Raw genomic sequence first — 20,366 nt, forward strand, 5'->3', positions numbered from 1 at the left:
AGAGGACGGGCGAGTCTCAAAGAAGGCCAGGCGAGACTCTCCAGGGGCTTGGTGAGTCTCTCCAGAGGCCAGACAAGTCTATTCAGAGGACGGGCGAGTCTCTCCAGAGGCCGGGTGAGTCTCTACAGAGGCCGGGCGAGTTTCTACAGAGGCCGCGTGAGTCTCTTCAGGGGCCGGGCGAATCTCTTCAGAGGCCGGGTGAGTCTCTCCAGAGGCCAGGTGAGTCTCTTCACGGGCCAGGCGAGTCTGTACAGGGGCCAGGCGAGTTTTTCCAGAGGCCGGGCGAATCTCTCCAGAGGCCGGGCGAGTCTCTACAGGGGCCGGGCGAGTCTCTCCAGAGGCCGGGCGAGTTTCTCCAGAGGCCTGGTGAGTCTCTACTGAGGCCGGGCAAGTCTCTACAAAGGCCGGGCGAGTCTCTCCAGGGGCCAGGCGAGTCTCCCCAGAGGCCGGGCGAGACTCTCCAGAGGCCAGGCGAGTCTCTACAGGGGCCATGCGAGTTTTTCCAGAGGCCGGGCGAGACTCTCCAGAGGCCAGGCGAGTCTCTACAGAGGCCGGGCGAGTCTTTGCAGAGGCCGGGCGAGTCTCTCCAGGGGCCCGGCGAGTCTCTCCAGAGGCCGGGTGAGTTTCTCCAGAGGCCGGGCGAGTCTCTCCAAAGGCCGGGCGAGTCTCTACAGAGGCCTGGCGAGTTTCTCCAGAGGCCAGGCCAGTCTCTAGAGATGCCGGGCAAGTCTCTTTAGAGGCCGGTCGAGTCTCTCCAGAGCCCAGGCGAGTCTCTCCAGAGGCTGGGGAGTCTCTCCAGAGGCCGGGCGAGTCTCTGAAGGCCGGGCAAATTTCTCCAGAGGCCGGGCGAGTCTCTCCACGGGCCAGGCGAGTCTCTACAGGGGCCATGCGAGTTTTTCCAGAGGCCGGGCGAGACTCTCCAGAGGCCAGGCGAGTCTCTACAGAGGCCGGGCGAGTCTTCGCAGAGGCCGGGCGAGTCTCTCCAGGGGCCAGGCGAGTCTCTTCAGAGGCCAGGTGAGTTTCTCCAGAGGCCGGGCGAGTCTCTCCAGAGGCCGGGCGAGTCTCTCCAGAGGACGGGCGAGTCTCTACGGAGGCCAGGCGAGACTCTCCAGGGGCTTGGTGAGTTTCTCCAGAGGCCAGACGAGTCTATTCAGAGGACGGGCGAGTCGCTCCAGAGACCGGGCGAGTCTCTACAGAGGCCGGGCGAGTTTCTACAGAGGCCGCGTGAGTCTCTTCAGGGGCCGGGCGAATCTCTTCAGAGGCCGGGTGAGTTTCTCCAGAGGCCAGGTGAGTCTCTTCACGGGCCAGGCGAGTCTCTACAGGGGCCAGGCGAGTTTTTCCAGAGGCCGGGCGAGTCTCTCCAGAGGCCGGGCGAGTCTCTACAGGGGCCGGGCGAGTCTCTCCAGAGGCCGGGCGAGTTTCTCCAGAGGCCTGGTGAGTCTCTACTGAGGCCGGGCAAATCTCTACAGAGGCCAGGCGAGTCTCTCCAGGGGCCAGGCGAGTCTCCCCAGAGGCTGGGTGAGTCTCTCCAGGGGCCAGGCGAGTCTCTACAGAGGCCGGGCGAGTCTCTTCAGAGGCCGGGTGAGTCTCTGCAGAGGCCGGGCGAGTTTCTCCAGAGGCCGGGCGAGTTTCTCCAGGGGCCGGGCAAGTCTCTTTAAAGGCCGGACGAGAATCCCCAGAGCCCGGGCGAGTCTCTCCAGTGGCCAGTCGAGTCACTACAGGGGCAAGGCGAGTTTCTCCAGAGGGCCGGGCGAGTCTCTACTGGAGGCAGGCGAGTTTCTTCAGAGGCCGGGTAAGTCTTTACAGAGGCCGGGCGAGTTTCTCCAGAGGTCATGTGAGTCTCTCCACAGGCCAGGCGACTCTCTACAGGGGCCAGGCGAATTTTTCCTGAGGCCGGGCGAGTCTCTTCAGAGGCCGGGCGAGTCTCTCCAGAGCCCAGTCGAGTCTTTCCAGAGGCCGGGGAGTCTCTTTAGAGGCCGGGCGAGTCTTCTGACAGGCCGGGCGAGTCTCTCCAGAGGCCGGGTGAGTCTCTACAGGGGCCAGGCGAGTTTCTCTAGAGGCCGGGCGAGTCTCTCCATGGGTCAGGCGAGTTTCTACAGGGGCCAGGCGAGTTTTTCCAGAGGCCGGGCAAGTCTCCCCAGAGACCGGGCGAGTCTCTACAGAGCCCGGGTGATTCTCTTTAGAGGCCGGGCAAGTTGCCCCAGAGCCCGGGCGAGTCTCTCCAGTGGCCGGTCGAGTCACTACAGGGGCAAGGCGAGTTTCTCCAGAGGGCCGGGTGAGTCTCTACTGGAGGCAGGCGACTTTCTTCAGAGGCCGGGTAAGTCTTTACAGAGGCCGGGCGAGTCTCTATAGAGGCCGTGCGAGTTTCTATAGAGGTCATGTGAGTCTCTCCACGGGCCAGACGACTCTCTTCAGGGGCCGGGTGAGTTTTTCCAGAGGCCGGGCGAGTCTCTTCAGAGGCCGGGCGAGTCTCTCCAGAGGCCAGACGAGTCTCTACAGAGGCCGGGCGAGTTTCACCAGAGGCCAGGCAAGTCTCTCCAGAGACCGGGCGAGTCTCTATAGAGGCCGGGCGAGTCTCTTTAGAGGCTGGGCGAGTCTCCCCAGAGCCCGGGCGAGTCACTCCAGCGGCCGGTCGAGTCACTCCAGGGGCAAGGCGAGTTTCTCCAGAGGGCCGGGCGAGTCTCTACGGGGGCAAGGCGAGTTTCTCAAGAGGTCGGGCGAGTCTCTCCAGAGGCCGGGCGAGTCTCCCCAGAGCCCGGGCGAGTCTCTCCAGTGGCCGGTCGAGTCACTACAGGGGCAAGGCGAGTTTCTCCAGGGGCCGGGCGAGTTTCCCCAGAGGTCGGGCGAGTCTCAACAGAGGCCGGGCGAGTTTCTCCAGAGGCCGGGCGAGTTTCTCCAGAGGCTGGGCGAGTTTCTCCAGGGGCCGGGCGAGTCTCTACAGAGGCCAGGCGAGTCTCTGCAGAAGCCGGGCGAGTCTCTCCAAGGGCCGGGCGAGTCTCTACGGGGGCAAGGCGAGTTTCTCCAGAGGTCGGGCGAGTCTCTCCAGAGGCCAGGCGAATCTCTCCAGAGGCCGAGCAAGACTCTCCAGAGGCCAGGCGAGTTTCTCCAGAGGCCGAGCGATTCTCTACAGAGGACAGGCGAGTCTCTACAGAGGTCAGGCGAGTTTCTCCAGAGGCCGGGCGAGGCTCTCCAGGGGCCGGGTGAGTCTCTTAAGAGGCCGGGCAAGTCTCCCCAGAGCCCATACGAGCCTCTCCAGGGGCCGGGCGAGTCACTACAGGGGCAAAGCGAGTCTCACCAGAGGCCCGGCGAGTCTCTCCAGAGGCCGGTCGAGTTTCTCCAGAGGCCGGGCGAGTATGTATAGAGGCCGGGCGAGTCTCTACAGAGGCCGGGTGAAATTTTACAGAGGCCGAGCGAGTCTCTACAGAGGCCGGGCGAATCTCTACAGAGGCCGCGTGAGTCTCTTCAGTGGCCGTGCGAGTCTCTTCAGAGGCCGGGTGAGTCTCTCCAGAGGCCAGGTGAGTCTCTCCACGGGCCGAGCGAGTCTCTACAGAGGCCAGGCGAGTTTCTTAAGGTGCTGGGCAAGTCTCTACAGAGGATGGGCGAGTTTCTCCAGAGGCCGGGCAAGTCTCCGGAGACGCCGGGCGAGTCTCGCCAGAGGCCGGGCGAGTTTCTGCAGAGGCCAGGCGAGTTTCTACAGATGCCGGGCTAGTCTCTCCAGAGGCCGAGCGATTTTCTTCAGAGGCCGGGCGAGTCTTTTCAGAGGCCGGGCTAGTCTCTCCAGATGCCGGGCGAGTCTCTACAGAGGCCGGGCGAGTCTTTTCAGAGGACGGGCGAGTCCCTCCCAAGGCCAAGCGAGTTTCTCCAGAGGCCAGGCCAGTCTCTCCACGGGCCAGGCGAGTTTTTCCAGAGGCCGGGCGAGACTCTCCAGAGGCCAGGCCATTCTCTACAGAGGCCGGGCGAGTCTTTGCAGAGGCCGGGCGAGTCTCTCCAGGGGCCAGGCGAGTCTCTCCAGAGGCCGGGTGAGTTTCTCCAGAGGCCGGGCGAGTCTCTCCAGAGGCCGGGCGAGTCTCTACAGAGGCCGGGAGATTCTTTTCAGAGGACGGGCGAGTCCCTCCCGAGGCCGGGCGAGTTTCTCCAGAGGCCAGGCCAGTCTCTAGAGATGCCGGGCAAGTCTCTTTAGAGGCCGGTCGAGTCTCTCCAAAGCCCGGGCGAGTCTCTCCAGAGGCTGGGGATTCTCTCCAGAGGCCGGGCGAGTCTCTACAGGCCGGGCGAGTCTCTCCAGAGGCTGGGCGAGTCTCTCCACGGGCCAGGCGAGTCTCTACAGGGGCCATGCGAGTTTTTCCAGAGGCCGGGCGAGACTCTCCAGAGGCTAGGCGAGTCTCTACAGAGGCCGGGCGAGTCTTTGCAGAGGCCGGGCGAGTCTCTCCAGGGGCCAGGCGAGTCTCTCCAGAGGCCGGGTGAGTTTCTCCAGAGGCCGGGCGAGTCTCTCCAGAGGCCGGGCGAGTCTCTACAGAGGCCGGGTGAGTATCTCCAGAGGACGGGCGAGTCTCAAAGAAGGCCAGGCGAGACTCTCCAGGGGCTTGGTGAGTCTCTCCAGAGGCCAGACGAGTCTATTCAGAGGACGGGCGAGTCTCTCCAGAGGCCGGGTGAGTCTCTACAGAGGCCGGGCGAGTTTCTACAGAGGCCGCGTGAGTCTCTTCAGGGGCCGGGCGAATCTCTTCAGAGGCCGGGTGAGTCTCTCCAGAGGCCAGGTGAGTCTCTTCACGGGCCAGGCGAGTCTCTACAGGGGCCAGGCGAGTTTTTCCAGAGGCCGGGCGAATCTCTCCAGAGGCCGGGCGAGTCTCTACAGGGGCCGGGCGAGTCTCTCCAGAGGCCGGGCGAGTTTCTCCAGAGGCCTGGTGAGTCTCTACTGAGGCCGGGCAAGTCTCTACAAAGGCCGGGCGAGTCTCTCCAGGGGCCAGGCGAGTCTCCCCAGAGGCCGGGCGAGACTCTCCAGAGGCCAGGCGAGTCTCTACAGGGGCCATGCGAGTTTTTCCAGAGGCCGGGCGAGACTCTCCAGAGGCCAGGCGAGTCTCTACAGAGGCCGGGCGAGTCTTTGCAGAGGCCGGGCGAGTCTCTCCAGGGGCCCGGCGAGTCTCTCCAGAGGCCGGGTGAGTTTCTCCAGAGGCCGGGCGAGTCTCTCCAAAGGCCGGGCGAGTCTCTACAGAGGCCGGGCGAGTTTCTCCAGAGGCCAGGCCAGTCTCTAGAGATGCCGGGCAAGTCTCTTTAGAGGCCGGTCGAGTCTCTCCAGAGCCCAGGCGAGTCTCTCCAGAGGCTGGGGAGTCTCTCCAGAGGCCGGGCGAGTCTCTAAAGGCCGGGCGAATTTCTCCAGAGGCCGGGCGAGTCTCTCCACGGGCCAGGCGAGTCTCTACAGGGGCCATGCGAGTTTTTCCAGAGGCCGGGCGAGACTCTCCAGAGGCCAGGCGAGTCTCTACAGAGGCCGGGCGAGTCTTCGCAGAGGCCGGGCGAGTCTCTCCAGGGGCCAGGCGAGTCTCTTCACGGGCCAGGCGAGTCTCTACAGGGGCCAGGCGAGTTTTTCCAGAGGCCGGGCGAGTCTCTCCAGAGGCCGGGCGAGTCTCTACAGGGGCCGGGCGAGTCTCTCCAGAGGCCGGGCGAGTTTCTCCAGAGGCCTGGTGAGTCTCTACTGAGGCCGGGCAAATCTCTACAGAGGCCAGGCGAGTCTCTCCAGGGGCCAGGCGAGTCTCCCCAGAGGCTGGGTGAGTCTCTCCAGGGGCCAGGCGAGTCTCTACAGAGGCCGGGCGAGTCTCTTCAGAGGCCGGGTGAGTCTCTACAGAGGCCGGGCGAGTTTCTCCAGAGGCCGGGCGAGTTTCTCCAGGGGCCGGGCGAGTCTCTTTAGAGGCCGGACGAGAATCCCCAGAGCCCGGGCGAGTCTCTCCAGTGGCCAGTCTAGTCACTACAGGGGCAAGGCGAGTTTCTCCAGAGGGCCGGGCGAGTCTCTACTGGAGGCAGGCGAGTTTCTTCAGAGGCCGGGTAAGTCTTTACAGAGGCCGGGCGAGTTTCTCCAGAGGTCATGTGAGTCTCTCCACAGGCCAGGCGACTCTCTACAGGGGCCAGGCGAATTTTTCCTGAGGCCGGGCGAGTCTCTTCAGAGGCCGGGCGAGTCTCTCCAGAGCCCAGTCGAGTCTTTCCAGAGGCCGGGGAGTCTCTTTAGAGGCCGGGCGAGTCTTCCCACAGGCCGGGCGAGTCTCTCCAGAGGCCGGGTGAGTCTCTACAGGGGCCAGGCGAGTTTCTCTAGAGGCCGGGCGAGTCTCTCCATGGGTCAGGCGAGTTTCTACAGGGGCCAGGCAAGTTTTTCCAGAGGCCGGGCAAGTCTCCCCAGAGACCGGGCGAGTCTCTACAGAGCCCGGGAGATTCTTTTCAGAGGACGGGCGAGTCCCTCCCGAGGCCGGTCGAGTCTCTCCAGAGCCCGGGCGAGTCTCTCCAGAGGCTGGGGATTCTCTCCAGAGGCCGGGCGAGTCTCTACAGGCCGGGCGAGTCTCTCCAGAGGCTGGGCGAGTCTCTCCACGGGCCAGGCGAGTCTCTACAGGGGCCATGCGAGTTTTTCCAGAGGCCGGGCGAGACTCTCCAGAGGCTAGGCGAGTCTCTACAGAGGCCGGGCGAGTCTTTGCAGAGGCCGGGCGAGTCTCTCCAGGGGCCAGGCGAGACTCTCCAGAGGCCGGGTGAGTTTCTCCAGAGGCCGGGCGAGTCTCTACAGAGGCCGGGTGAGTATCTCCAGAGGACGGGCGAGTCTCAAAGAAGGCCAGGCGAGACTCTCCAGGGGCTTGGTGAGTCTCTCCAGAGGCCAGACAAGTCTATTCAGAGGACGGGCGAGTCTCTCCAGAGGCCGGGTGAGTCTCTACAGAGGCCGGGCGAGTTTCTACAGAGGCCGCGTGAGTCTCTTCAGGGGCCGGGCGAATCTCTTCAGAGGCCGGGTGAGTCTCTCCAGAGGCCAGGTGAGTCTCTTCACGGGCCAGGCGAGTCTGTACAGGGGCCAGGCGAGTTTTTCCAGAGGCCGGGCGAATCTCTCCAGAGGCCGGGCGAGTCTCTACAGGGGCCGGGCGAGTCTCTCCAGAGGCCGGGCGAGTTTCTCCAGAGGCCTGGTGAGTCTCTACTGAGGCCGGGCAAGTCTCTACAAAGGCCGGGCGAGTCTCTCCAGGGGCCAGGCGAGTCTCCCCAGAGGCCGGGCGAGACTCTCCAGAGGCCAGGCGAGTCTCTACAGGGGCCATGCGAGTTTTTCCAGAGGCCGGGCGAGACTCTCCAGAGGCCAGGCGAGTCTCTACAGAGGCCGGGCGAGTCTTTGCAGAGGCCGGGCGAGTCTCTCCAGGGGCCCGGCGAGTCTCTCCAGAGGCCGGGTGAGTTTCTCCAGAGGCCGGGCGAGTCTCTCCAAAGGCCGGGCGAGTCTCTACAGAGGCCTGGCGAGTTTCTCCAGAGGCCAGGCCAGTCTCTAGAGATGCCGGGCAAGTCTCTTTAGAGGCCGGTCGAGTCTCTCCAGAGCCCAGGCGAGTCTCTCCAGAGGCTGGGGAGTCTCTCCAGAGGCCGGGCGAGTCTCTGAAGGCCGGGCAAATTTCTCCAGAGGCCGGGCGAGTCTCTCCACGGGCCAGGCGAGTCTCTACAGGGGCCATGCGAGTTTTTCCAGAGGCCGGGCGAGACTCTCCAGAGGCCAGGCGAGTCTCTACAGAGGCCGGGCGAGTCTTCGCAGAGGCCGGGCGAGTCTCTCCAGGGGCCAGGCGAGTCTCTTCAGAGGCCAGGTGAGTTTCTCCAGAGGCCGGGCGAGTCTCTCCAGAGGCCGGGCGAGTCTCTCCAGAGGACGGGCGAGTCTCTACGGAGGCCAGGCGAGACTCTCCAGGGGCTTGGTGAGTTTCTCCAGAGGCCAGACGAGTCTATTCAGAGGACGGGCGAGTCGCTCCAGAGACCGGGCGAGTCTCTACAGAGGCCGGGCGAGTTTCTACAGAGGCCGCGTGAGTCTCTTCAGGGGCCGGGCGAATCTCTTCAGAGGCCGGGTGAGTTTCTCCAGAGGCCAGGTGAGTCTCTTCACGGGCCAGGCGAGTCTCTACAGGGGCCAGGCGAGTTTTTCCAGAGGCCGGGCGAGTCTCTCCAGAGGCCGGGCGAGTCTCTACAGGGGCCGGGCGAGTCTCTCCAGAGGCCGGGCGAGTCTTCTGACAGGCCGGGCGAGTCTCTCCAGAGGCCGGGTGAGTCTCTACAGGGGCCAGGCGAGTTTCTCTAGAGGCCGGGCGAGTCTCTCCATGGGTCAGGCGAGTTTCTACAGGGGCCAGGCGAGTTTTTCCAGAGGCCGGACAAGTCTCCCCAGAGACCGGGCGAGTCTCTACAGAGCCCGGGTGATTCTCTTTAGAGGCCGGGCAAGTTGCCCCAGAGCCCGGGCGAGTCTCTCCAGTGGCCGGTCGAGTCACTACAGGGGCAAGGCGAGTTTCTCCAGAGGGCCGGGTGAGTCTCTACTGGAGGCAGGCGACTTTCTTCAGAGGCCGGGTAAGTCTTTACAGAGGCCGGGCGAGTCTCTATAGAGGCCGTGCGAGTTTCTATAGAGGTCATGTGAGTCTCTCCACGGGCCAGACGACTCTCTTCAGGGGCCGGGTGAGTTTTTCCAGAGGCCGGGCGAGTCTCTTCAGAGGCCGGGCGAGTCTCTCCAGAGGCCAGACGAGTCTCTACAGAGGCCGGGCGAGTTTCACCAGAGGCCAGGCAAGTCTCTCCAGAGACCGGGCGAGTCTCTATAGAGGCCGGGCGAGTCTCTTTAGAGGCTGGGCGAGTCTCCCCAGAGCCCGGGCGAGTCACTCCAGCGGCCGGTCGAGTCACTCCAGGGGCAAGGCGAGTTTCTCCAGAGGGCCGGGCGAGTCTCTACGGGGGCAAGGCGAGTTTCTCAAGAGGTCGGGCGAGTCTCTCCAGAGGCCGGGCGAGTCTCCCCAGAGCCCGGGCGAGTCTCTCCAGTGGCCGGTCGAGTCACTACAGGGGCAAGGCGAGTTTCTCCAGGGGCCGGGCGAGTTTCCCCAGAGGTCGGGCGAGTCTCAACAGAGGCCGGGCGAGTTTCTCCAGAGGCCGGGCGAGTTTCTCCAGAGGCTGGGCGAGTTTCTCCAGGGGCCGGGCGAGTCTCTACAGAGGCCAGGCGAGTCTCTGCAGAAGCCGGGCGAGTCTCTCCAAGGGCCGGGCGAGTCTCTACGGGGGCAAGGCGAGTTTCTCCAGAGGTCGGGCGAGTCTCTCCAGAGGCCAGGCGAATCTCTCCAGAGGCCGAGCAAGACTCTCCAGAGGCCAGGCGAGTTTCTCCAGAGGCCGAGCGATTCTCTACAGAGGACAGGCGAGTCTCTACAGAGGTCAGGCGAGTTTCTCCAGAGGCCGGGCGAGGCTCTCCAGGGGCCGGGTGAGTCTCTTAAGAGGCCGGGCAAGTCTCCCCAGAGCCCATACGAGCCTCTCCAGGGGCCGGGCGAGTCACTACAGGGGCAAAGCGAGTCTCACCAGAGGCCCGGCGAGTCTCTCCAGAGGCCAGTCGAGTTTCTCCAGAGGCCGGGCGAGTATGTATAGAGGCCGGGCGAGTCTCTACAGAGGCCGGGTGAAATTTTACAGAGGCCGAGCGAGTCTCTACAGAGGCCGGGCGAATCTCTACAGAGGCCGCGTGAGTCTCTTCAGTGGCCGTGCGAGTCTCTTCAGAGGCCGGGTGAGTCTCTCCAGAGGCCAGGTGAGTCTCTCCACGGGCCGAGCGAGTCTCTACAGAGGCCAGGCGAGTTTCTTAAGGTGCTGGGCAAGTCTCTACAGAGGATGGGCGAGTTTCTCCAGAGGCCGGGCAAGTCTCCGGAGACGCCGGGCGAGTCTCGCCAGAGGCCGGGCGAGTTTCTGCAGAGGCCAGGCGAGTTTCTACAGATGCCGGGCTAGTCTCTCCAGAGGCCGAGCGATTTTCTTCAGAGGCCGGGCGAGTCTTTTCAGAGGCCGGGCTAGTCTCTCCAGATGCCGGGCGAGTCTCTACAGAGGCCGGGCGAGTCTTTTCAGAGGACGGGCGAGTCCCTCCCAAGGCCAAGCGAGTTTCTCCAGAGGCCAGGCCAGTCTCTCCACGGGCCAGGCGAGTTTTTCCAGAGGCCGGGCGAGACTCTCCAGAGGCCAGGCCATTCTCTACAGAGGCCGGGCGAGTCTTTGCAGAGGCCGGGCGAGTCTCTCCAGGGGCCAGGCGAGTCTCTCCAGAGGCCGGGTGAGTTTCTCCAGAGGCCGGGCGAGTCTCTCCAGAGGCCGGGCGAGTCTCTACAGAGGCCGGGAGATTCTTTTCAGAGGACGGGCGAGTCCCTCCCGAGGCCGGGCGAGTTTCTCCAGAGGCCAGGCCAGTCTCTAGAGATGCCGGGCAAGTCTCTTTAGAGGCCGGTCGAGTCTCTCCAAAGCCCGGGCGAGTCTCTCCAGAGGCTGGGGATTCTCTCCAGAGGCCGGGCGAGTCTCTACAGGCCGGGCGAGTCTCTCCAGAGGCTGGGCGAGTCTCTCCACGGGCCAGGCGAGTCTCTACAGGGGCCATGCGAGTTTTTCCAGAGGCCGGGCGAGACTCTCCAGAGGCTAGGCGAGTCTCTACAGAGGCCGGGCGAGTCTTTGCAGAGGCCGGGCGAGTCTCTCCAGGGGCCAGGCGAGTCTCTCCAGAGGCCGGGTGAGTTTCTCCAGAGGCCGGGCGAGTCTCTCCAGAGGCCGGGCGAGTCTCTACAGAGGCCGGGTGAGTATCTCCAGAGGACGGGCGAGTCTCAAAGAAGGCCAGGCGAGACTCTCCAGGGGCTTGGTGAGTCTCTCCAGAGGCCAGACGAGTCTATTCAGAGGACGGGCGAGTCTCTCCAGAGGCCGGGTGAGTCTCTACAGAGGCCGGGCGAGTTTCTACAGAGGCCGCGTGAGTCTCTTCAGGGGCCGGGCGAATCTCTTCAGAGGCCGGGTGAGTCTCTCCAGAGGCCAGGTGAGTCTCTTCACGGGCCAGGCGAGTCTCTACAGGGGCCAGGCGAGTTTTTCCAGAGGCCGGGCGAATCTCTCCAGAGGCCGGGCGAGTCTCTACAGGGGCCGGGCGAGTCTCTCCAGAGGCCGGGCGAGTTTCTCCAGAGGCCTGGTGAGTCTCTACTGAGGCCGGGCAAGTCTCTACAAAGGCCGGGCGAGTCTCTCCAGGGGCCAGGCGAGTCTCCCCAGAGGCCGGGCGAGACTCTCCAGAGGCCAGGCGAGTCTCTACAGGGGCCATGCGAGTTTTTCCAGAGGCCGGGCGAGACTCTCCAGAGGCCAGGCGAGTCTCTACAGAGGCCGGGCGAGTCTTTGCAGAGGCCGGGCGAGTCTCTCCAGGGGCCCGGCGAGTCTCTCCAGAGGCCGGGTGAGTTTCTCCAGAGGCCGGGCGAGTCTCTCCAAAGGCCGGGCGAGTCTCTACAGAGGCCGGGCGAGTTTCTCCAGAGGCCAGGCCAGTCTCTAGAGATGCCGGGCAAGTCTCTTTAGAGGCCGGTCGAGTCTCTCCAGAGCCCAGGCGAGTCTCTCCAGAGGCTGGGGAGTCTCTCCAGAGGCCGGGCGAGTCTCTAAAGGCCGGGCGAATTTCTCCAGAGGCCGGGCGAGTCTCTCCACGGGCCAGGCGAGTCTCTACAGGGGCCATGCGAGTTTTTCCAGAGGCCGGGCGAGACTCTCCAGAGGCCAGGCGAGTCTCTACAGAGGCCGGGCGAGTCTTCGCAGAGGCCGGGCGAGTCTCTCCAGGGGCCAGGCGAGTCTCTTCACGGGCCAGGCGAGTCTCTACAGGGGCCAGGCGAGTTTTTCCAGAGGCCGGGCGAGTCTCTCCAGAGGCCGGGCGAGTCTCTACAGGGGCCGGGCGAGTCTCTCCAGAGGCCGGGCGAGTTTCTCCAGAGGCCTGGTGAGTCTCTACTGAGGCCGGGCAAATCTCTACAGAGGCCAGGCGAGTCTCTCCAGGGGCCAGGCGAGTCTCCCCAGAGGCTGGGTGAGTCTCTCCAGGGGCCAGGCGAGTCTCTACAGAGGCCGGGCGAGTCTCTTCAGAGGCCGGGTGAGTCTCTACAGAGGCCGGGCGAGTTTCTCCAGAGGCCGGGCGAGTTTCTCCAGGGGCCGGGCGAGTCTCTTTAGAGGCCGGACGAGAATCCCCAGAGCCCGGGCGAGTCTCTCCAGTGGCCAGTCTAGTCACTACAGGGGCAAGGCGAGTTTCTCCAGAGGGCCGGGCGAGTCTCTACTGGAGGCAGGCGAGTTTCTTCAGAGGCCGGGTAAGTCTTTACAGAGGCCGGGCGAGTTTCTCCAGAGGTCATGTGAGTCTCTCCACAGGCCAGGCGACTCTCTACAGGGGCCAGGCGAATTTTTCCTGAGGCCGGGCGAGTCTCTTCAGAGGCCGGGCGAGTCTCTCCAGAGCCCAGTCGAGTCTTTCCAGAGGCCGGGGAGTCTCTTTAGAGGCCGGGCGAGTCTTCCCACAGGCCGGGCGAGTCTCTCCAGAGGCCGGGTGAGTCTCTACAGGGGCCAGGCGAGTTTCTCTAGAGGCCGGGCGAGTCTCTCCATGGGTCAGGCGAGTTTCTACAGGGGCCAGGCAAGTTTTTCCAGAGGCCGGGCAAGTCTCCCCAGAGACCGGGCGAGTCTCTACAGAGCCCGGGTGATTCTCTTTAGAGGCCGGGCAAGTCGCCCCAGAGCCCGGGCGAGTCTCTCCAGTGGCCGGTCGAGTCACTACAGGGGCAAGGCGAGTTTCTCCAGAGGGCCGGGTGAGTCTCTACTGGAGGCAGGCGACTTTCTTCAGAGGCCGGGTAAGTCTTTACAGAGGCCGGGCGAGTCTCTATAGAGGCCGTGCGAGTTTCTATAGAGGTCATGTGAGTCTCTCCACGGGCCAGACGACTCTCTTCAGGGGCCGGGTGAGTTTTTCCAGAGGCCGGGCGAGTCTCTTCAGAGGCCGGGCGAGTCTCTCCAGAGGCCAGACGAGTCTCTACAGAGGCCGGGCGAGTTTCACCAGAGGCCAGGCAAGTCTCTCCAGAGACCAGGCGAGTCTCTATAGAGGCCGGGCGAGTCTCTTTAGAGGCTGGGCGAGTCTCCCCAGAGCCCGGGCGAGTCACTCCAGCGGCCGGTCGAGTCACTCCAGGGGCAAGGCGAGTTTCTCCAGAGGGCCGGGCGAGTCTCTACGGGGGCAAGGCGAGTTTCTCAAGAGGTCGGGCGAGTCTCTCCAGAGGCCAGGCGAATCTCTCCAGAGGCCGAGCAAGACTCTCCAGAGGCCGGGCGAGTTTCTCCAGAGGCCAAGCGATTCTCTACAGAGGCCAGGCGAGTCTCTACAGAGGCGGGGCGAGTCTGTCCCCGGGCGAGGCGAGTCTCTCCAGAGGCCGGGCGAGTTTCTCCAGACGCCTGGTGAGTCTCTACTGAGGCCGGGCAAGTCTATACAAAGGCCGTGCGAGTCTCTCCAGGGGCCAGGCGAGTCTCCCCAGAGGCCGGGCGAGACTCTCCAGAGGCCAGGCGAGTCTCTACAGGGGCCATGCGAGTTTTTCCAGAGGCCGGGCGAGACTCTCCAGAGGCCAGGCGAGTCTCTACAGGGGCCGGGCGAGTCTTTGCAGAGGCCGGGCGAGTCTCTCCAGGGGCCAGGAGAGTCTCTCCAGAGGCCGGGTGAGTTTCTCCAGAGGCCGGGCGAGTCTCTCCAAAGGCCGGGCGAGCTCTGCAGAGGCCGGGCGAGTCTCTCCAGAGCCCAGGCGAGTCTCTCCAGAGGCTGGGGAGTCTCTCCAGAGGCCGGGCGAGTCTCTAAAGGCCGGGCGAATTTCTCCAGAGGCCGGGCGAGTCTCTCCACGGGCCAGGCGAGTCTCTACAGGGGCCATGCGAGTTTTTCCAGAGGCCGGGCGAGACTCTCCAGAGGCCCAGCGAGTCTCTACAGAGGCCGGGCGAGTCTTCGGAGAGGCCGGGCGAGTCTCTCCAGGGGCCAGGCGAGTCTCTCCAGAGGCCAGGTGAGTTTCTCCAGAGGCCGGGCGAGTCTCTCCAGAGGCCGGGCGAGTCTCTCCAGAGGACGGGCGAGTCTCTACGGAGCCCAGGCGAGACTCTCCAGGGGCTTGGTGAGTTTCTCCAGAGGCCAGACGAGTCTATACAGAGGACGGGCGAGTCTCTCCAGAGGCCGGGCGAGTCTCTACAGAGGCCGGGCGAGTTTCTACAGAGGCCGCGTGAGTCTTGTCAGGGGCCGGGCGAATCTCTTCAGAGGCCGGGTGAGTCTCTCCAGAGGCCAGGTGAGTCTCTCCAGAGGCCAGGTGAGTCTCTTCACGGGCCAGGCGAGTCTCTACAGGGGCCAGGCGAGTCTCTCCAGGGGCCAGGCGAGTCTCCCCAGAGGCTGGGTGAGTCTCTCCAGGGGCCAGGCGAGTCTCTACAGAGGCCGGGCGAGTCTCTTCAGAGGCCGGGTGAGTCTCTGCAGAGGCCGGGCGAGTTTCTCCAGAGGCCGGGCGAGTTTCTCCAGGGGCCGGGCGAGTCTCTTTAAAGGCCGGACGAGAATCCCCAGAGCCCGGGCGAGTCTCTCCAGTGGCCAGTCGAGTCACTACAGGGGCAAGGCGAGTTTCTCCAGAGGGCCGGGCGAGTCTCTACTGGAGGCAGGCGAGTTTCTTCAGAGGCCGGGTAAGTCTTTACAGAGGCCGGGCGAGTTTCTCCAGAGGTCATGTGAGTCTCTCCACAGGCCAGGCGACTCTCTACAGGGGCCAGGCGAATTTTTCCTGAGGCCGGGCGAGTCTCTTCAGAGGCCGGGCGAGTCTCTCCAGAGCCCAGTCGAGTCTTTCCAGAGGCCGGGGAGTCTCTTTAGAGGCCGGGCGAGTCTTCCCACAGGCCGGGCGAGTCTCTCCAGAGGCCGGGTGAGTCTCTACAGAGGCCGCGCGAGTCTCTCCAGAGGCCGGGTGAGTCTCTTCACGCGCCGGGCTAATCTCTACAGGGGCCAGGCGAGTTTATCCAGAGGCCGGGCAAGTTTCTACAGGGGCAGGCGAGTTTATCCAGAGGCCGGGCGAGTCTCTACCGAGGCCGGGCGAGTTTCTCCAGAGGCCAGGCGAGTCTCTACTGAGGCTGGGCGAGACTCTCCAGGGGCCAGGCGAGTCTATGCAGAAGTCGGGCGAGTTTCTCCAGGGGCCAGGCGAGTCTCTCCAGGGGCCGGGCGAGTTTCTTAAGAGGCCGGGCGAGTCTCCACAGAGGCGGGCGAGTCTCTCCAGAGGCCGGGCGAGTATCTACAGAGGCTGGGCGAGTCTCTCCACGGGCCAGGCGAGTCTCTACAGGGGCCAGGCGAGTTTTTCCAGAGGCCGTGCCAGTCTCTCCAGAGGCCAGGCGAGTCTCTACAGAAGCCGAGCAAGTCTCTCCAGAGGCTGGGCGAGTCTACCCAGAGGCTAGGTAAGTCTCTCCAGAGGCCGGGCGAGTCTCCACAGAGGCCAGGCGAGTCTCTCCAGAGGCCGGGCGAGTTTCCCCCGGGTCCCGGCGAGTCTCTCCAGGGGCCGAGGATGTCTCTACAGAGGCCGGGCGAGTTTCCCCCGTGTCCCGGCGAGTCTCTCCAGGGGCCGAGGATGTCTCTACAGAGGCCGTGCGAGTCTCCCCAGAGCCCGGGCGAGTCTCTCCAGTGGCCGGTCGAGTCACTACAGGGGCAAGGCGAGTTTCTCCAGGGGCCGGGCGAGTTTCCCCAGAGGTCGGGCGAGTCTCAACAGAGGCCGGGCGAGTTTCTCCAGAGGCCGGGCGAGTTTCTCCAGAGGCCGGGCGAGTTTCTCCAGGGGCCGGGCGAGTCTCTACAGAGGCCAGGCGAGTCTCTGCAGAAGCCGGGCGAGTCTCTCCAAGGGCCGGGCGAGTCTCTACGGGGGCAAGGCGAGTTTCTCCAGAGGTCAGGCGAGTCTCTCCAGAGGCCAGGCGAATCTCTCCAGAGGCCGAGCAAGACTCTCCAGAGGCCGGGCGAGTTTCTCCAGAGGCCGAGCGATTCTCTACAGAGGCCAGACGAGTCTCTACAGAGGTCAGGCGAGTTTCTCCAGAGGCCGGGCGAGGCTCTCCAGGAGGCGGGTGAGTCTCTTAAGAGGCCGGGCAAGTCTCCCCAGAGCCCATACGAGCCTCTCCAGGGGCCGGGCGAGTCACTACAGGGGCAAAGTGAGTCTCATCAGAGGCCCGGCGAGTATGTATAGAGGCCGGGCGAGTCTCTACAGAGGCCGGGCGAGTCTCTACAGAGGCCGGGTGAAATTTTACAGAGGCCGGGCGAATCTCTACAGAGGCCGCGTGAGTCTCTTCAGTGGCCGGGCGAGTCTCTTCAGAGGCCGGGTGAGTCTCTCCAGAGGCCAGGTGAGTCTCTCCACGGGCCGAGCGAGTCTCTACAGAGGCCAGGCGAGTTTCTACAGATGCTGGGCAAGTCTCTACAGAGGATGGGCGAGTTTCTCCAGAGGCCGGGCGAGTCTCCGCTGACGCCGGGCGAGTCTCGCCAGAGGCCGGGCGAGTTTCTGCAGAGGCCAGGCGAGTTTCTACAGATGCCGGGCTAGTCTCTCCAGAGGCCGAGCGAGTTTCTTCAGAGGCCGGGCGAGTCTTTTCAGAGGCCGGGCTAGTCTCTCCAGATGCCGGGCGAGTCTCTCCAGATGCCGGGCGAGTCTCTACAGAGGCCGGGCGAGTCTTTTCAGAGGACGGGCGAGTCCCTCCCGAGGCCAAGCGAGTTTCTCCAGAGGCCAGGCCAGTCTCTCCACGGGCCAGGCGAGTTTTTCCAGAGGCCGGGCGAGACTCTCCAGAGGCCAGGCCATTCTCTACAGAGGCCGGGCGAGTCTTTGCAGAGGCTGGGCGAGTCTCTCCAGGGGCCAGGCGAGTCTCTCCAGAGGCCGGGTGAGTTTCTCCGGAGGCCAGGGCGAGTGTCTCCAGAGGCCGGGCGAGTCTCTACAGAGGCCGGGAGATTCTTTTCAGAGGACGGGCGAGTCCCTCCCGAGGCCGGGCGAGTTTCTCCAGAGGCCAGGCCAGTCTCTAGAGATGCCGGGCAAGTCTCTTTAGAGGCCGGTCGAGTCTCTCCAGAGCCCGGGCGAGTCTCTCCAGAGGCTGGGGATTCTCTCCAGAGGCCGGGCGAGTCTCTACAGGCCGGGCGAGTTTCTCCAGAGGCTGGGCGAGTCTCTCCACGGGCCAGGCGAGTCTCTACAGGGGCCATGCGAGTTTTTCCAGAGGCCGGGCGAGACTCTCCAGAGGCTAGGCGAGTCTCTACAGAGGCCGGGCGAGTCTTTGCAGAGGCCGGGCGAGTCTCTCCAGGGGCCAGGCGAGTCTCTCCAGAGACCGGGTGAGTTTCTCCAGAGGCCGGGCGAGTCTCTCCAGAGGCCGGGCGAGTCTCTACAGAGGCCGGGTGAGTATCTCCAGAGGACGGGCGAGTCTCAAAGAAGGCCAGGCGAGACTCTCCAGGGGCTTGGTGAGTCTCTCCAGAGGCCAGACGAGTCTATTCAGAGGACGGGCGAGTCTCTCCAGAGGCCGGGTGAGTCTCTACAGAGGCCGGGCGAGTTTCTACAGAGGCCGCGTGAGTCTCTTCAGGGGCCGGGCGAATCTCTTCAGAGGCCGGGTGAGTCTCTCCAGAGGCCAGGTGAGTCTCTTCACGGGCCAGGCGAGTCTGTACAGGGGCCAGGCGAGTTTTTCCAGAGGCCGGGCGAATCTCTCCAGAGGCCGGGCGAGTCTCTACAGGGGCCGGGCGAGTCTCTCCAGAGGCCGGGCGAGTTTCTCCAGAGGCCTGGTGAGTCTCTACTGAGGCCGGGCAAGTCTCTACAAAGGCCGTGCGAGTCTCTCCAGGGGCCAGGCGAGTCTCCCCAGAGGCCGGGCGAGACTCTCCAGAGGCCAGGCGAGTCTCTACAGAGGCCATGCGAGTTTTTCCAGAGGCCGGGCGAGACTCTCCAGAGGCCAGGCGAGTCTCTACAGAGGCCGGGCGAGTCTTTGCAGAGGCCGGGCGAGTCTCTCCAGGGGCCAGGCGAGTCTCTCCAGAGGCCGGGTGAGTTTCTCCAGAGGCCGGGTGAGTCTTTCCAAAGGCCGGGCGAGTCTCTGCAGAGGCCGGGCGAGTTTCTCCAGAGGCCAGGCCAGTCTCTAGAGATGCCGGGCAAGTCTCTTTAGAGGCCGGTCGAGTCTCTCCAGAGCCCAGGCGAGTCTCTCCAGAGGCTGGGGAGTCTCTCCAGAGGCCGGGCGAGTCTCTAAAGGCCGGGCGAATTTCTCCAGAGGCCGGGCGAGTCTCTCCACGGGCCAGGCGAGTCTCTACAGGGGCCATGCGAGTTTTTCCAGAGGCCAGGCGAGTCTCTACAGAGGCCGGGCGAGTCTCTTCAGAGGCCGGGTGAGTCTCTGCAGAGGCCGGGCGAGTTTCTCCAGAGGCCGGGCGAGTTTCTCCAGGGGCCGGGCGAGTCTCTTTAGAGGCCGGACGAGAATCCCCAGAGCCCGGGCGTGTCTCTCCAGTGGCCAGTCGAGTCACTACAGGGGCAAGGCGAGTTTCTCCAGAGGGCCGGGCGAGTCTCTACTGGAGGCAGGCGAGTTTCTTCAGAGGCCGGGTAAGTCTTTACAGAGGCCGGGCTAGTTTCTCCAGAGGTCATGTGAGTCTCTCCACAGGCCAGGCGACTCTCTACAGGGGCCAGGCGAATTTTTCCTGAAGCCGGGCGAGTCTCTTCAGAGGCCGGGCGAGTCTCTCCAGAGTCCAGTCGAGTCTTTCCAGAGGTCGGGGAGTCTCTTTAGAGGCTGGGCGAGTCTTCCCACAGGCCGGGCGAGTCTCTCCAGAGGCCGGGTGAGTCTCTACAGGGGCCAGGCGAGTTTCTCTAGAGGCCGGGCGAGTCTCTCCATGGGTCAGGTGAGTTTCTACAGGGGCCAGGCGAGTTTTTCCAGAGGCCGGGCAAGTCTCCCCAGAGACCGGGCGAGTCTCTACAGAGCCCGGGTGATTCTCTTTAGAGGCCGGGCAAGTCGCCCCAGAGCCCGGGCGAGTCTCTACAGTGGCCGGTCGAGTCACTACAGGGGCAAGGCGAGTTTCTCCAGAGGGCCGGGTGAGTCTCTACTGGAGGCAGGCGACTTTCTTCAGAGGCCGGGTAAGTCTTTACAGAGGCCGGGCGAGTCTCTATAGAGGCCGTGCGAGTTTCTATAGAGGTCATGTGAGTCTCTCCACGGGCCAGACGACTCTCTTCAGGGGCCGGGTGAGTTTTTCCAGAGGCCGGGCGAGTCTCTTCAGAGGCCGGGCGAGTCTCTCCAGAGCCCAGTCGAGTCTTTCCAGAGGTCGGGGAGTCTCTTTAGAGGCCGGGCGAGTCTCTCCACAGGCCGGGCGAGTCTCTCCAGAGGCCGGGTGAGTCTCTACAGGGGCCAGGCGAGTTTCTCTAGAGGCCGGTCGAGTCTCTCCATGGGTCAGGCGAGTTTCTACAGGGGCCAGGCGAGTTTTTCCAGAGGCCGGGCAAGTCGCCCCAGAGCCCGGGCGAGTCTCTCCAGTGGCCGGTCGAGTCACTACAGGGGCAAGGCGAGTTTCTCCAGAAGGCCGGGTGAGTCTCTACTGGAGGCAGGCGACTTTCTTCAGAGGCCGGGCAAGTCTTTACAGAGGCCGGGTGAGTCTCTATAGAGGCCGTGCGAGTTTCTATAGAGGTCATGTGAGTCTCTCCACGGGCCAGACGACTCTCTTCAGGGGCCGGGTGAGTTTTTCCCGAGGCCGGGCGAGTCTCTTCAGAGGCCGGGCGAGTCTCTCCAGAGCCCAGTCGAGTCTCTCCAGAGGCCGGGGAGTCTCTTTAGAGGCCGGGCGAGTTTCTCCAGAGGCCGGGCGAGTCTCTCCATGGGCCAGGCAAGTTTCTACAGGGGCCAGGCGAGTTTTTCCAGAGGCCGGCCAAATCTCTACAGAGGCCTGGCGAGTTTCTCCATAGGACGGGTGAGTCTCTACTGAGGGTGGGCGAGTCTCTCCAGGGGCCGGGCGAGTTTCTGCAGAGGCCAGGCGAGTCTCTACGGGGGCAAGGCGAGTTTCTCTAGAGGTCGGGCGAGTCTCTCCAGAGGCCGGGCACATCTCTCCAGAGGCCGAGCGAGTTTCTCCAGAGGCCGGGCGATTCTATAACGAGGCCGGGCGAGTCTCTACAGAGGCCGGGTGAGTCTCTAAAGAGGCCGGGCAAGTCTCCCCAGAGCCCAGACGAGCCTCTCCAGGGGCAGGGCGAGTCACTACAGGGGCAAAGCGAGTCTCACCAGAGGCCCGGCGAGTATGTATAGAGGCCGGGCGAGTCTCTACAGAGGCCGGGCGAAATTTTCCAGAGGCCGGACAAGTCTCTACAGAGGCCGGGCGAATCTCTACAGAGGCCGGGCGAGTCTCTCCAGGGGCTTGGCGAGTCTCTACAGAGGGCGGGCGAGTTTCTCCAGAGGCCGGGCGAGTCTCTACAGATGCCGGGCTAGTCTCTCTAGAGGCCGGGTGAGTCTTTTCAGAGGACGGGTGAGTCCCTCCA

The sequence above is a fragment of the Eleutherodactylus coqui genome, chromosome 7, assembly GCF_035609145.1.
Source record: "Eleutherodactylus coqui strain aEleCoq1 chromosome 7, aEleCoq1.hap1, whole genome shotgun sequence".
Taxonomy (NCBI): Eukaryota; Metazoa; Chordata; class Amphibia; order Anura; family Eleutherodactylidae; genus Eleutherodactylus; species Eleutherodactylus coqui.